General features: G+C 35.7%; 2 protein-coding genes across 4 annotated transcripts in view; one reads left to right on the top strand and one right to left on the bottom strand.

Annotated features, from left to right (window-relative positions):
- The window catches only part of LOC110443640 (focadhesin-like), a 364,600-nt gene that overhangs the window by 273,906 nt on the left and 74,028 nt on the right, over window positions 1-16,666 (bottom strand). The window lies entirely within an intron of this gene.
- LOC110443642 (FMRFamide receptor-like) overlaps window positions 8,944-16,666 on the top strand; it is a 39,528-nt gene continuing 31,805 nt past the window's right edge. The window contains exon 1 of the mRNA XM_021487988.1: window positions 8,944-9,246. The gene's annotated coding sequence lies outside the window, so the exon portion shown is untranslated. The remainder of the gene's footprint in view (window positions 9,247-16,666) is intronic.

The raw sequence follows: 16,666 nt of genomic DNA, 5'->3' as shown, positions 1-16,666 counted from the left end.
AGAAACAGCAAATGTTGGCTCGGATTATAAGCTTACTGATGACCACGCACATGAAATCATATGATAAGCTAATTCTCCACCGATAAGTAACGATAAGTAACACCCTGTAGAGCATCATACATACAAGATTATCCGGATTAATACAACAGTCGCTATGCCAACACAAACTAACACATATACTTAAAACATGATCTATATTTGTATCTGTTATATTACAGGGTCTGTTTTGGGCTATTAAAATATGACGTACATCAGATGATTTTCCTAACACGTTTTTAAGGCACTTATGCTTTTATAACCAGAATTCTGAACAAGTATTAAATACTTATTTTTACCATTATTGAATTTCACAATTTAAATAAATAGACAATTCCCATTTTGAAAGGGAGATTTTTTCAATAAATAAGAAAAATTAATTGAATTTTAGGGGAAAGGGATCAACACTCAGACGGGAAAAAAAACGACAACAAAATTAAATTCTCATCCCATTTAATTCAAAATAAAACATGAGCTCATCACCGATAGACATAGTAATGAAATCCCGATGAGCTCATCACCGATAGACATAGTAATGAAATCCTGATGAGCTCATCACCGATAGACAAAGTAATGAAATACGATGAGTTTATCACCGATAGACATAGTAATGAAATCCCGATGAGCTCATCACCGATAGACATAGTAATGAAATCCCGATGAGCTCATCACCGATAGACCTAGTAATGAAATCCTGATGAGTTCATCACCGATAGACATAGTAATGAAATCCTGATGAAAAACTTATATGCCAGACAATTATTTTACAAAAAACAATTTGACCTTTTTTATCTATTTTTTGGGTTCAAATTTCTGTTTAAAAAAAACTACAGCACTAACATAACACACTTTGGCAATAAATCTAAATGCAGACAAATAACAGACTGAATAAGGGTTTTCAGTAAATTAGTAATAGCGGTGCAACAGTGATTTCCTCTAATTGGTAGGTATACATGAACTGAATGCGTAAAGACACAAGATGGATGTATTCACCATACTCGCGTGTGGCTGTCGGATGCTTTCCAACAAATGAATTCTGCTGGTCGGCCATTGCAGCCTGTTTTTACAGACTAAGCACCAAATCATGCCTTTATCACACTAGGTGTATTCACTTGGGGAAAGTTCAGCTCACTTCTACGACATCCCAGCCTGTCTTGTGTATATAAACAGACCTAAAGGAGCAAGACCTGAAAACAGCAGCTTTCTTGTAAGACTGACAGCTCATGAAAAAACATAACAGGCCTGGTAAATCACACAGATACACTCCCTCCTCTAGAGATCTAGAGCTTCTCGCCAGCTAATCCCAGTCACAGGAACCAAAGGTTTTATTGTGCGGGCAGTTATATGTATACAGTTAGTAATACCATGTAATATACAATGTAATATATACAGTACAGAAGGTAACCCTATACAATGTGCATTACAGTACAGCAGGTAACCCTAAACAATGTTTATTACAGTACATAACATCAGCACTTTTGAGTTGACTTTTGGCTCCTCAACATTTTACTTAATTTACTTGCAGTACTTTATTACAATCTGCTATGATATCCGCAACGCCTTACGGAACTACCTGCCTAATGAGCACCTGTGTTAAATAATGCCTGTATTTTGGGACTACATTTTGTTCGTCTCTAATACAAGACCACCTTCTGATATCTGTAATGCGGTATACATGTTCTGAATCCTATACCAGTCTTCTGGGATCAGCTGACTGATACTGTCATCTCTTATAGAACTACCTGTCTTTTATAAAACTACCTGTCTTATAGAACTACATGTCTTATAGAACTACATGTCTTGTAGAACTACCTGTCTTATAGAACTACCTGTCTTGTAGAACTACCTGTCTTGTAGAACTACCTACCTGTCTTATAGAACTACCTATCTTAGAAATACCTGTCTTATAGAACTATCTGTCTTGTATATATACCTGTCTTGTAGAACTACCTGTCTTATAAAACTACCTGTCTAAAAGAACTATCTGTCTTGTATATATATTTGTCTTGTAGAACTACCTGTCTTATAGAACTACCTGTCTTAAATGAACACCTGGCTTATATGATCCCATTATAGTGGATGAGTCTAATTAGACCACCTGTCTTATTTGACCCCCTTTTATAGAACCAGTGAACATGTCTTATAAAACCACCTGTCTTATAGAATCATCTGTCTTATAAAATCATCTGTCTAATAAAACCACCTGTCTTATAGAATCATTTGTCTAATAAAACCACCTGTCTTATAGAATCATCTGTCTTATAAAACCACCTGTCTAATAAAACCACCTGTCTTATAGAATCATCTGTCTTATAGAATCATCTGTTTAATAGAATCATGTCTTATAGAATCATCTGTCTAATAGAGCAACCTGTGTATACAGAACTATCTGTATTATGTAACCTGGCCTGATCTTCTATAACTATATCTACCTATCTAAGAGCTGTCTTTTGGAACTACATGTCTTATTTGACCCCCTTTTATAAAACCACCTGTCTTATATGTTTGCTTGTCTTAGTGGACATGTTTAATAAAAAAACACCTGTCTTATAGAATTATCTGTCTTATAAAATCATCTGTCTAATAGAATCATCTGTCTTATAGAATTATGTCTTATAGAATCATCTGTCTAATAAAATCATCTGTCTAATAGAACAACCTGTGTATACAGAACTATCTGTATTATGTAACCTGACCTGCTCTTCTATAACTATATCTACCTATCTAAGAGCTGTCTTTTGGAACTACATGTCTTATTTGACCCCCTTTCATAAAACCTCCTGTCTTATATGATTGCTTGTCTTAGTGGACATGTTTAATAAAACCACCTGTCTTATAGAATTATCTGTCTAATAAAACCACCTGTCTTATAGAATCATCTGTCTTATAGAATCATCTGTCTAATGAAATCATCTGTCTAATAGAACAACCTGTGTATACAGAACTATATGTCTTATGTTACCTGACCTGGGGCCTGTTCGTTTATGCGGAACAACTGGTTTGACCATTTATAAATGTAACAATTTCGGGTATAAATCCTGACGGACCTGCAAATGTGTATGCAGGCCTTGCAAGGCTTTCCAAAGGCTCGCCTGAAAGCAGCATCAGATTACTAGGTCCGACCCTATTTAATAAACGAACAACAGTGGTCCGATCGGTTTGACCGTTTAAACGAAAACGGCCCTGTTCTTCTATAACTATATCTACCTATCTAAGAGCTGTCTTTTGGAACTACATGTCTTATGAAACTTAAACTGTCTTCAATGACTACTACCTATCTAAGAGCTGTCTTTTGGAACTCATGTCTAATGAAACCTAAACTGTCTTATATGACTACCTATCTGCAGAATAGAGGTGTCACGATTTACCGTGATGCACTTGTACCGCGATTATTTATGTTCGATTCGATTCATAATATATTTTTCGAAATTTTCGATGCGGAACGATTTAAATATTAGTGTAAGCCGCTTCAGCCGAAACGTCTGTGAGACGTTCAATTTCATTGGCTGATCTCTATACGGGGATTACCCTCAACCAATCGGCTGCAAGGATGCAATTTTCACAAAGCATTCATAACAAAAAGGTGGACCGCCGTAAGGAAATGAAAATTTGTGATGCTCTGGCAAGCTTCAAATCAAAAGTGTGGAAACACTGCAGGTTTCCGTGTATCGATGGCTTATAAATCTCATTTTGTTTATATTTTAAAATAAAGGTGTATCGAATCGAAATAATCGAATCGTGGAACAAATATCGAGATATGTATCGAATCGTGGGTAAAGTGTATCGTGACAGCTCTACTGCAGAAACTACCTGCCTTATCAATAGACCTGTCTTTTGGGAATTTCCTGCCTTATTAGATCACCCGTCTTCAGTGAAAACACGTCTGCGTGACAGGACTACCTGCCTTTCTGAATCACCCGTCGTAAAAGTACTTGAGGCATGTTAGATAACCTATCAGAGGATGTAAATACAAATTAACAACAGTATAACTTAATTTTAAGACAGAACAAAATTCTTTTTATTGCATAAGACAGACACCGTAAGAAAGTGGAATGTATATTAAAGTGATTCACCTGTCCGTTTGTTATATAACCAAGCTTTACTGATCGAAGCAGACAGCTGGTATGTATCAATCAATAGCCATTTCTTTTTTCCAGTGAGCGTAAACCGAACCAGACTTCTCCATTACTATCACCTATTGGACACGTCAGCCACATGTGTGAGAGTGTTCAGCCGGTGTGAGTGGGTGTTTGAGTGGACGTTTGTGAGAATGTGTCGATCCTAGATGATGTCAGCTCTCACATCTTATTACAAAAGCCATATTCATGGTATTATAAATTGATGAACAAAAGGAGGGTGCATTCCCAACCACCCCTTTCTTCCACAACCCCGCCCCCAAATATGCCATCAAAGTCTGCCTTGGAGTATTTTAATACTAAATCCACGTACTGCTGGACTTCCTGACAAATATTACAGAAAATATTATAGTGCGAGATTAAAAAATATTTTCGAACATTTAGGATCCATGCTCAATTAATTCAGCTTTTTATTCAATACTTGGAAATGAAATTCATAAATTTCTTGTACTCTAAAATACCCTGAAAAGGAAGTGAGGTGCTGTACTTAAACATGAAATTGCATATCGGGGAATAACCGCTACGATAAAACACAGTAATCAATATTGAAGTCATTGTGAACCATAGCTGATAAAGTTCATTGTCAGTGTGAGATCATAGGATTGATCATAGGATATCATAAAATATGTCTCACATTTCATTCCGCTGTTTTAGCTTCATCATACACACACCATATATGTATACATAGGAGGCAATTAGCTGGAAATCTTGCTAATTGGATTTCATCAAGTTAATTGGCACCTGGTACAAAACAGTGTTCCCGATCACGCAGAATCCTAAGTGATTCACGCGTAGTAAACACCTTTGCACGCGTAAATTCGTCATACTAAGCGTGAGTGTAGGCACAATAATTTTGTACAATGTTAAGTCGTTTTTTGTAGCATGTTTGTATTTTAAATGATGATATTCAGAAAATTGAAAGTGACTGTCAGAATTTCCCGCGAATGACAGAAGTCCGGTAGTAAACAAAGCATGCAGCGCACCAAGCGGCGAATATAATAACTACGGGAGACAATGAGTCCGCACTGTCCTACGATAATACCCGAGTGCGTAGCCGGACTATCGGTATCCTCGGGGCTGATTATCACTATACTGCATAATTGATCATGAATGACGGGAAAAAAACCAGCAGACACTATTTGGATTTCTGTTGTCAGCTAAAGACGATAACTTTCAGTTTATATTCTAACATAATGACTGTCTGTGCCCATTGTGGGTAAGTTACACGATCTCTGTTTCAGTAATACGCGCCATTTTTTTAAAACGTAATCAAAACACTGACATTTCAGATTGAATTACATTTTCTTGTGCATTTTGAACTTAAAAACGAATCATCTGAAGAAACAATCTGGTGCATGGCTAAGAATACATCATTGTTATAACTGATTTTTTGGCACATTTATTGAAGTGTAAGTATTTTTGCCAAAAGTGATCCAATTTGGGTACTGATCCGATTTGGGTACTGCCTACTTACACAATTTTCATTCTGTTACTGACTAATTCTTGGTGTTTTTATTCTATGACAAACTGGAAATATTATGAAATAAATAAAAACCTGCAAAAATGGCATTGCTACAATTAGTTAACAATTTTGTGATGATATTAGATACCTATGGGGATTTAGATAAGGTGTACTGTACCCCTAATAAATGCAGCCATACCCCCATTTTGAGAGGTATGGAGGTACAAAAAAAAAACAATTACAAAAGTGACAGGGAACACTGCAAAATCTCAAAAAGCTTCATCACCATTAGAAATAGAAATGAAAATGAGGCATAATGTACTAAAGGGAACTAGTGTATCTCGAACAACCACGCGTCTAAAGGGACCATCTGTCTCGATCATTGAACCACGCGTCTAAAGGGACCATCTGTCTTGATCATTGAACCACATGTCTAAATGGACCACTCATCTAAAAGAACCACCTGTTTAAATGGACCACCCATCTTATAGAACCACCTGTCTTATAGAACCACCTGTCTAAAGGGACCAACCATCTTATAGAACCACCTGTCTAAAGGGACCACCTGTCTTATAAACTATCTGTGTAAAGGGACCACATGTCTTAAGGGACCATCCATCTTAGGCCAAAAGAAAAATGTCTGTTTAGGGTTCCCGACCGACCCTAACTTTTTACCCCCGACCAAAAACTTTTTGATGAAAAAAAAAATGGAAAAAAACGCTGATTTTCGATTTTAGAAGGTTCCTTGCCTTTCAAAATGGCTTCCAGCTCTGTGTTGGCGATAAATGTCAGCATTTGGAGCACAATTTGCCTCCAAATGAACATTGTTTATGTAATTCTTTGTTTTACATACAATAATAGGATCATAATCACATGACCACATTTTTTTGGCCCATGCAACCTTAAACAAACATATTTATTTTTTTGGCCTTATAGAACCACCTGTCTAAATGGACCACCCATCTTATAGAACCACCTGTCTAAAGGGAACACCTGTCTTATAAACTATCTGTCTAAAGGGATCACATGTCTAAAGGGACCACCCATTTTATAGAACCACCTGACTAAATGGACCACCCACCCATCTTATAGAACCACCTGTCTAAAGGGACCACCTGTCTTATAAACTATCTGTCTAAAGGGATCACGTCTTAATGGACCACTCATTTTATAGAACCACCTGACAACAGGGACCACCCATTTTATAGAACCACCTGTCTAAAGGGACCACTTGTCTTATAAACTATCTGTTCAAGGGGATGGACCACCTGTCTAAATGGACCACCTGTCTTATAAACTATCTGTCTAAAGGGAACACATGTCTAAAGGGATCACCCATCTTATAGAACCACCTGTCTAAAGGGACCACCTGTCTTATAAACTATCTGTCCAAATGGACCACCTGGCTAAAGGGACCACATGTCTAAATGGACCACCCATCTTATAGAACCACCTGACTAAATGGACCACCCATCTTATAGAACCACCTGTCTAAAGGGACCACCTGTCTTATAAACTATCTGTCCAAATGGACCACCTGTCTAAAGGGACCAGACATCTAAATGGACCACCCATCTTATAGAACCACCTGACTAAATGGATCACCCATTTTATAGAACCACCTGTCTAAAGGGACCATCTGTCTTATAGAACCACCTGACAAAAGGGACCACCCATTTCATAGAACCACCTGTCTAAAGGAACCACCTGTCTTAGAAACTATATGTCCAAAGGGATGGACCACCTGTCTAAATGGACCACCTGTCTTATAAACTATCTGTCTAAAGGGATCACCTGTCTAAAGGGACCACCTGTCTTATGAACTACCTGTCCAAAGGGACCACCTGTCTAAATGGACCACCCCACCCATCTTGTAGAATTATATGTCTAAAGGGACCACCTGTCTAAAGGGATCACATGTCTAACGGGACTACCCATCTTGTAAAAATATCTGTCTAAAGGGACCATCTGTCTAAAGGAATCACATATCTAATGGGACCATACATCTTGTAGAAATATCTGTTGAAAGGGAGCACCTGTCTAAAGGGATCACATGTCTAACAGGACCACCCATTTTATAGAACTATGTCTTTTTTAAACACCTGTCTAAAGGGACTTCCTTCTTTTAAATCACCTGTCTATAGGGACCATATGTTTATTGAACTATCTTACTGGACCACCTGTCTATATGTACCATCTGTCTAACAGGGCCACCTGTATTATGGAATTTTCTGTATAATTTGTCCATCTGTCTATAGGTATCACTGTCTAAAGTGATTCTCTGTCTAAATCAACCACCTGTCATATAGAAGTATCTGTTAATAGGAATAATCACTTACTGGACATCCTGTCTAGTGAGACCACCTGTCTTATGAAACCACATTGAAGAGAGTAAATAGTTTGGATAAATGGAAGGATGTTGCAGGCTGCAATAGATTGTGAAGACTGTTATGGTTTGTCTGCTGTATCAATGTCTATAGGTGTTGATACGTAGATCAGCAGAGAGCAGCCAGAATACAGCCAGGGAATCCATCGTACATGTTTACAAATATTATATTAATACATAAATAGTAATATAACATGGCTTAAAATACAATGTCATTGGGCAGACACAGAATATGATGGGCTCTAGTTTTTATAAACTATTTTCATTTAATTTGTCTTAAAAGCAAACAGACATCATTTACTGCACTTGTGGTCAATTCATGGCAGAACATTTTATATGCATGGCATGTCGCTGAAAAAATATCAAGATCTGTTTTTGACACTATTTATGTTTTTAATATGATAAAATGATCCAAAAATGTTTGTTAAAGAGCATTACGTCAAAACACGATTCTTTTATCATTCAATTATTAGTTTAAAACTTCCCAAGGATAAGATATTGATCTGCTACAAATATAACATGTATGTCACTCAATAGCACATGTTCACATGTACAGTATTAAGTATGATTACTCTAAATCGTAATGTCCTTATAAAACGGGTCATAGATTCTCCTTAAATTTAAATGAGATCTTGATAAAACGAATTCAAGGCACGTAATTCATTCCATAAAAAATATTGACATCATTTTTCCATCAAATAGCTGGGTAGCGTTCCTATACCTAACTGGAATATAGCACCCGACGGTGTACATTACACAGATATACTGCAGCAGTGTTTGCCGCCTTTTTCTTGGCTGTCGTCTGCTGAAGCTGTGAGCCTGTACGATTCTACGTGTATGTATTGGTTCCTTCCCATACAATCAATAGCGTTAAGAGGTATCCTTACCATCAGTAGAGAACACATATCAGTTGGCGAGGCAGGTGTGGTTATTAGTAGCCTACCAAAGCAGTCAACAACACAGTTATTGATACGGACCATCCATTACCAAACATATATACGATCATGATCACAGACAGATCAAATTTGAAAATTATTATTATTTATTTTTACTCACGATAAAAGGTACATTTCTTGATAAATAGATTTCCAGAATATATATATATCATATTTTGATCACTCCCAGGAAGTGATTTTGTTTGCTTGCTGTATAAAGGTACGAGATATATTTTTATCACTTGGACCTACCCTCCCATATGGATTACTCTCAACAACGAGATTGGAAAGGTAAGATCAATTTTTAATTCTGTTTCCATTACTTTTATTGTTTTATGTAAAAATCTAGAAAGGGTAAAAAATGAAACAAAAATAAAACTAAGCACTTTTTAAAACTACTTCAACAAATTTATTCATAAATTGCTATATATGTTTAGTTTAAGTAGATTTTGACGTGGTAATTTGATTGATCTATGAAACAACTGTATTTCTTAGGGGAATTGTTTTTTTTTACTTTTCTATTCTCTATCAACACATTTTGACCAAATCTTTTTTTTTTAGTATTTTAAGAAATTAAAGTTTCCAGCTGAAAAATATAATAACAAAAGAACAGATTTAGATTTATGAAAAACAACATAAAAAGAGGATCAAATTATTTTTTTAAAACACAAGAACTTTTTCGTAAGTTCAGAGAGTATATGTATTCATACTAATCTGATGGAAATGTTCACAAGTATGTTTGCCACACTAAGTTTTGGTTGATGTATTTCAAACAATACCTGCCCTATATGGATCGTACTCTTCCCTTAGAGCTTTAAATTAATGAAAGAACATACATTTTCCTATTTAATATTTTTTGTTTTTCATTTCAAACTTGATATTTCAACAATGAATGTGTTGCAAAATAATCTAGACCTTCAAGTAGTGGTTGCAAAAAAGTATGCAGATTTTTGGATTTTTTTTATAAAAATGTTGAGCTTTTGTAACCCTCTGTCCCTTCATCCATTATATCTATTGCAGTTTATGAAATTTCAAATATAGAGTTCATCTACTTTATACATAGATATGTCGATCATCTATTTCTGTTTGAGAAAAATACTTCATGAAATTTCTTAAACCATGGGTTCCTGCTACTTATTTTCCAACATTGAATTATTACCTTTTTGTTTGTAATGCGTTAAAAATAGCTCCAGAGCCTAAAAAAGTAGGACATATGAAGCAATTTGATTGATTGGACTTCAACAAAATTGAATATAGAAGGGAGGGGGACACGTATACCAGGGCCATCCGTTTTCTTTGCGTGGATACATGATGGCTTACTGAAAGGCTTCATAGGATTAACCTGATCCTCAATGTGCACATCAACAACTTTATTACACCCTTTACACCAGAATATAGAATATTATAGACATAATAAGTTCTAAGAGTGTGTTTAAGGTTTAGTCTTAATGATTGTAAACAACCTGGAGGAGTTAGCTGTGAAAACTCTGGTGGGAAAGATGGTCCCATCATTTACAAGTAAATCATATATTTTACAGCATCTACAAACTATAAAATCATATAACTATGACAGGGGAATTGGGATCTCCGAGACTGATGACAGATGAGGGAATCTTTGGAGTCCAGTAAAATATTTCAAGGAATGAACAATGAGCCATCTGTGAAATGTAAGAGCTGTGTAAATACACCCTAACCTATAGCTAGGAAAGAGCTAGTCACTTGTTACTGACTCAGCTAGAGGTATGTCACAGTGGTGAACCATCTAGTCACTTGTTACTGGCCCAGCTAGAGATTTGTCACAGTGGTGAACCATCTAGTCACTTGTTACTGACCCAGCTAGAGGTATGTCACAGTGGTGAACCATCTAGTCACTTGTTGCTGACTCAGCTAGAGGTATGTCAGTTCTTGGTTAAGGGAATACTGTTACTGTTGTGTATGGATGAACACCTAAACCAAGGCCCAAACATAAGTAGTGACCAGTACCTATCTGACAACATAAAAATTGCTTACATAAATATTTGTTCATTATTAAATAAAACTGATCTAATTGACACTGAATGTGGTGACTGTGACATTCTCTGTATTAGTGAAAATCATCTGAATCCTTCAGTTGCTGATGATGACATCCATACTGAAACTTGTTCCAGTCTTTCTCAAGGACAGACAGCATAGACGAGGTGGCGGTGTTCTTATAGTATCTATACTAGAATAACATAATTGCTAAACGTAGATTAGACCTGGAATCTGATGATGTTGAGGTTGTCTGGACAGAAATGAAGTTGCAAAATAAACAAATACTTGTAGGATGCTTATATAGGGCTACAAATTCCTTAGTTGCTACTGGGATAAGTTAGATGAAATTCCTGAAAAAATCTCTGATCTGAATATGAGAGTCTTCCTACTTGGTGATATTAACCAGAATATGCTGAATTTGACCCCAAACTCTCACCTGAAAAGATTGATGATAAAGTATGGATTAAATAATATTGTAAATCATCAACTTCCCTTGATGTTATATTGACCAATGACAGTAATAATGTTTGTAATGTAACTGTGGACCCACCATCATGTAGTGATCATTGTGCTATTAGTACCACAATTTCATTTAAGACACTAAGGAAAATTGCTTTTAAAAAAACTTTAGATGTTTTTTAATTATGCAGATTTTGCCAGTGCTAATACTTATTTAACAATAATTGATTGGGATGAAGAGCTGAGTAATATTGATGATATTGAAATCTTAAATGAAATTGTATCCAATAAGCTAATGACATGTATATTGACAGATTTGTACCACACAGGACAGTGACAATTAGACCTAATGATAAAACATGGATGAATAATGAAATCCGGCTGAATATGAGGCAGAGAAATAGGCAACATTATAAGGCTAAGCAAATAAATACTGCCACCTCGTGGGATAAATACAGACAATTACATAATTCAGTTATTTCAATGATTAGAGATTATATTAAAGATTCTCTTATTGACAAAAATATCCCTCCAGGCAAATGGTGGAGAATTGCCAAATCTGTTCTTACCTCTAAAAAGAAAATGATACTGATTATCCTTTGGAAATTAATGGTGAATTGAAAGTGCATCGCGTAGATAAGGCGGAATCATTTAACTATTTTTTCACATCTATTTCTACATCAGATAAAACTATTGAAGACATCCCTCCAAATCCTCCTCCTTTCCCTCATCAAATATCTAATATCAATATTACTGAGCAAGATGTTTATGACCAACTTCAACTCATTAATCCAAAAAAGCCTGCAGGTCCTGATGAGATTCACCCTAGGTTTATCAAAGGTGTATCTGAATCTCTTGTAAAGTCATTACATATTCTTTTTAATAAATCAGTGGAGTCCGGTCAATTACCTAAAGTCTGGGAAAATTCCAATGTCACAGCTGTATATAAGGGCAAAGGTGAGAGAAGTGACCCATCAAACTACAGACCTATTTCTATCACTCCTCTGTTTAGTAAAATGCTTGAAAGAATTATGTTCAAATATTTGTTCAACTATCATTCAATAAATCATATAATTTCAAGGAACCCATCTGGATTCCTCCCCAAAGATTCTACAGTTAACCAGCTATTAGCAATATATGATTCAATTCTTAAGCAATTAATGATAGAAGAAAAGGGGCCAGAATTGTGTTTTGTGATATTTAAAGTAAGGCCTCTGATAGGGTCTGGCATGATGGACTTGTGTACAAATTGAACAATATGGTATTGAAGACAATTTTCTTAATTGGCTTTCTAATTATTTAACTGATAGAGAGCAAACGAGTAATAATTTATGAGTACAAGTCTTCTTGGCCTACACTTACAGCCAGAGTCCCACAGGGCTCAGTCATTGGGCCATATTTATTTCTTTTATATATAAATGACCTAGAAGAAGAAATTGAGTCAAATGTGATTTTTTTTGCAGATGATACCTCATTATTTGTACTTATAGAAAATGATAACAATGCTGCTGCTGAAATTTTACAGAATGATCTCCATAGAATATCTATCTGGGCTCATAGATGGGGTATATTATTTAATCCTAGTAAAACAGAAGCTCTTCTTGTATCAAATAAATTAAATATCAGATGAAATGCATCCTGATCTCACATTTCTTAACAACTCTGTGGTAAATGTAAACTAGAATTATGTCAGTGTGACATTAAAGCTGCTCCCCACTTTAAATTTAATTGCTTCGGTAACACGTTGAGCATCAATATCTACTAAAATACCTCAGATATGTGTTCTGTATTCCGCTAATTGAAAATCAGGTCACGTGATGATGTTGCCTTTGGAATTTCCAAAATCAAGCACCTCTTAAATGATGCCTTAATTAAAACCATCTTTTGTGATGCATTGTTGTAATTTTCATTAATTACATCCTCCAATGTTGTGACATGAGCATTTACGTGCCGAATGGCAATCGATGAATGGGTAATAAAGAATAGGTGCATTTTGTGCTTGTGAAATGAAGGATACTTAACAGTAGTAAGAAAACATGCATGGAGAAAGAGACATTGTACTACTTTTATTTTTATTTATTTTTTATTCATATTAATAATAAATGCGACTTTACCAACGTAAGAGTTATTTCTCTTACTTCGGATTGGATAATATTTTGACACAGCGCAAATTCTTGTCAAATAGCAGCGGCAGTTGTGTCATGTTCTTAAATTGTTACATTTTCATAAATAAATACACCAGAAATAGCATGCTGTGTTACAGAAATGTTTGATAAGCATACACAGTTCACATATCGTCTCGTCTCAGAGCCACATCCGTGGTAGCAATGATGGTTTATTACCGTTATCAACGTAAGCACGATATGTCATATAACGTTCCCGTTTGAAACATCAAAATAGAGGTTATACTTCATCACTCAAACAGTTTATAAGTATATATGTTTACTTTATAGCTAGAACTTAAGTCAGATATATCAGAATTAACAACACTTGGCTCAAGATTTAATAAAAAGGGGTATTAATTCCAAAAAATAACTGAACTGACAAAAATGTACACAATTGCACAACTTTAGAGTATAGTGACTATATCTGTGGGATTTTTGTAAAATTTGGATGAAACCTGTAGGAGTTTAATAGACAATTTTTTTAAAAATAAATAAAAGGGACATAACTCCCCAAAAAAAGTTTTCTCCAAAAACATGAATACAGGCCGTGCACAACTTCAGAGTGTAGCATCTACCTTGGTAGAGTTCCACAAAGTTTAGATAAAAACTGTAGAAGTTATCAAGTAGAGATTCGATCTAGACGGACAGACAGACCTACTACAATCCGATTCCAGTATATGGGGGGAAAATATGCCAACAGTCAACACTGGTGTAAGATATTTTATGAAATAAAATATGGTAGGTACACATTTATTTGTTATCGCTTTTAAGGGTGTTGTATTTTAATCTTTGACCTCTACAGAATACAACCTGGAGATGTAAGATATGATAGCTTTATAGTTAGATATGAATAAAACTTCTTAGGGTTCCAAGCCATGAGGTCTAAAGGTGAAATATAATTACTTTCTTATCAAATATGGTCTTTATATTTTTTGGGAATTAGAATACAAGTGTTTTAATTTTCATGAAAATGAGGAATTTAACTAATTGAATTGATCTGTTTTTAAAAACATCACACTACTCAACGCTGGTATAGTACCAAAACTGGTACACTCATACGACTGTAAAAACAAAACTCATCCTGATGATTTCATTATGACTTGTCAAACCAAAATATTATTTAAACAAACAAGAGACCCAAAGGGGGGACTGTATCACTAACCTGGATATTTAAGCAATCACTGCCAAAAATATTTTCATAACTGGATATTTACTGTTTCCATATCAAACAGGAACTAAATCATCAGGGGCCAGGCTGAACCTAGGGATTAATCATGGTAGCATGCCTGATAGTGTTTGCCTCTTATTGCCTAGCAAATGTATGTATAGTTATCAGGTAGAAACCTCAACTGTTTCCATGTTGTGATACATGGACTAAGTCATCTGGGGTGAGGCTGTCTGAAGGACAAATCCAGGAGGCTTGATTGTGTTTATCTCTTCATGCCTTTCAATTATATAAACGGCTAGAGTGAGAATCTTAGTTCTTTCCATGCAATGTCTCGGAAACTAGTTCCCCAGGGTAAGGACAAATCCTGATGCAACTTCTAATACCATCAATGAATTTGTCATGTCAGGCCTAGCAACTGTATATATTTATGATATAGGAATCTTAACTAATTCTTATGCTATGACCCAGAGACTAAGTCCCCTGGGTCAGGCCAGAGCCAGGAACCACAGCTGGTAGCATGAACTTATTTGTAAAGGCGTGTCTAGCAAATATATTTATAATTATTGGATATGGATTTCATTCAATTTCATTTCATGACCTTGAGGCTAAGCCCATAGGGGCTAGGTAGGACCAAAGCATGATCTTCAGTAGCATGGTAGTATTTTCTTCTTAATTTATGAATCTTCTAAGATGAGGATCTCATCAGCCATTTCCCCTGGGAGTCAAAGCAACTTCATATGATCACATGCCTTAGTATTTCAAACCAAAAATTGTTACAATCCGTACAATCTTGTAGATAATTTAGGATTTTGAGGCAAAAATCTTGTAAATTCAGATTTTAGACCGAACCCCTCTTGCCCCAGAGGATTGAGCCATACCTTCCAATAAATAATAATGAGTCCTCCAAACAATATTAGGTTAAAATCACATTGCCCATACTTAAGGAGTCTTGTTTTAATATTTACTCAAGTTTCTCTCTATTTGGCCCACTACTCTGCCTCCAAGATGCCCAAAGATGCTCCAAACCAAATTTGATTGAACTTCCTTGACCACTACTGAAGGAGTAAGAGGAATTCAAAGATTTACTTTTTCCCAAAGTTAAGGCACAACTCCTTGTCCCCAGGGAAGCCTGGTGACCTCCTCCAATTTGCAGGGGAAGACTAATATAGGCACTGCCTGTTGTCTAATCCTTTTGTAAATACAATAAAATTTGTTGAAACCGAAAATATCAAACTGAGTCCCCTTGACCTTAGGTCTCCAGACAAAATTTGACAAAAGTACCAATGTCTAGTACAGGAATACATTTTTTTTTATAAAATGTGAATTAACTACCCAGATTGGACTCTGCCCCTCTGCCCAAAGGGGTGGCCACATCCTCGGTACAGCACAACCCCGTTATTGACAGTTTTACAGTCATTGTTATAACGTCTTACATGCATTGAAGAATTAGAAAAAGTGCAAAATAAAACCTTGGACATTATATACCATTTGCCAAACAATGCTCAATACCTAATTTTAGCCAGAATCCCTTTAGCAGTTCTTGACTACTAGCTTTTAAAGGAGAAGTTGACCATGGACGGATAGATGCTGCACTAGAGCTTCAGCTCACCTGACCGTTCAGCTTAGGTACGCTAAAAATTCTGACCTCTTTTTATAAACAGCCCATCAAACAGAAACGTATACTTACAATGACCCTTACATACCTATATACATATGTCATCAACATGTGGTCACATCTGATATGGATTTTTATGGATCATAAATCTTTGTCTGTTCCAGGTATTAACACCATATACAATTTATATACAATATGGAATTGTGTATTTGCCGATATTAACATGATCGTTTATCGCCTTGCCCACAACAAAAACACACCTTCCTAAATAATAAGCCTGGTGATTTGCAT

The sequence above is a fragment of the Mizuhopecten yessoensis genome, unplaced genomic scaffold (assembly GCF_002113885.1).
Source record: "Mizuhopecten yessoensis strain PY_sf001 unplaced genomic scaffold, ASM211388v2 scaffold716355, whole genome shotgun sequence".
NCBI lineage: Eukaryota > Metazoa > Mollusca > Bivalvia > Pectinida > Pectinidae > Mizuhopecten > Mizuhopecten yessoensis.
Note: the sequence above shows the minus strand (reverse complement) of the source record. Positions and strands in the feature narration are given on the sequence as shown.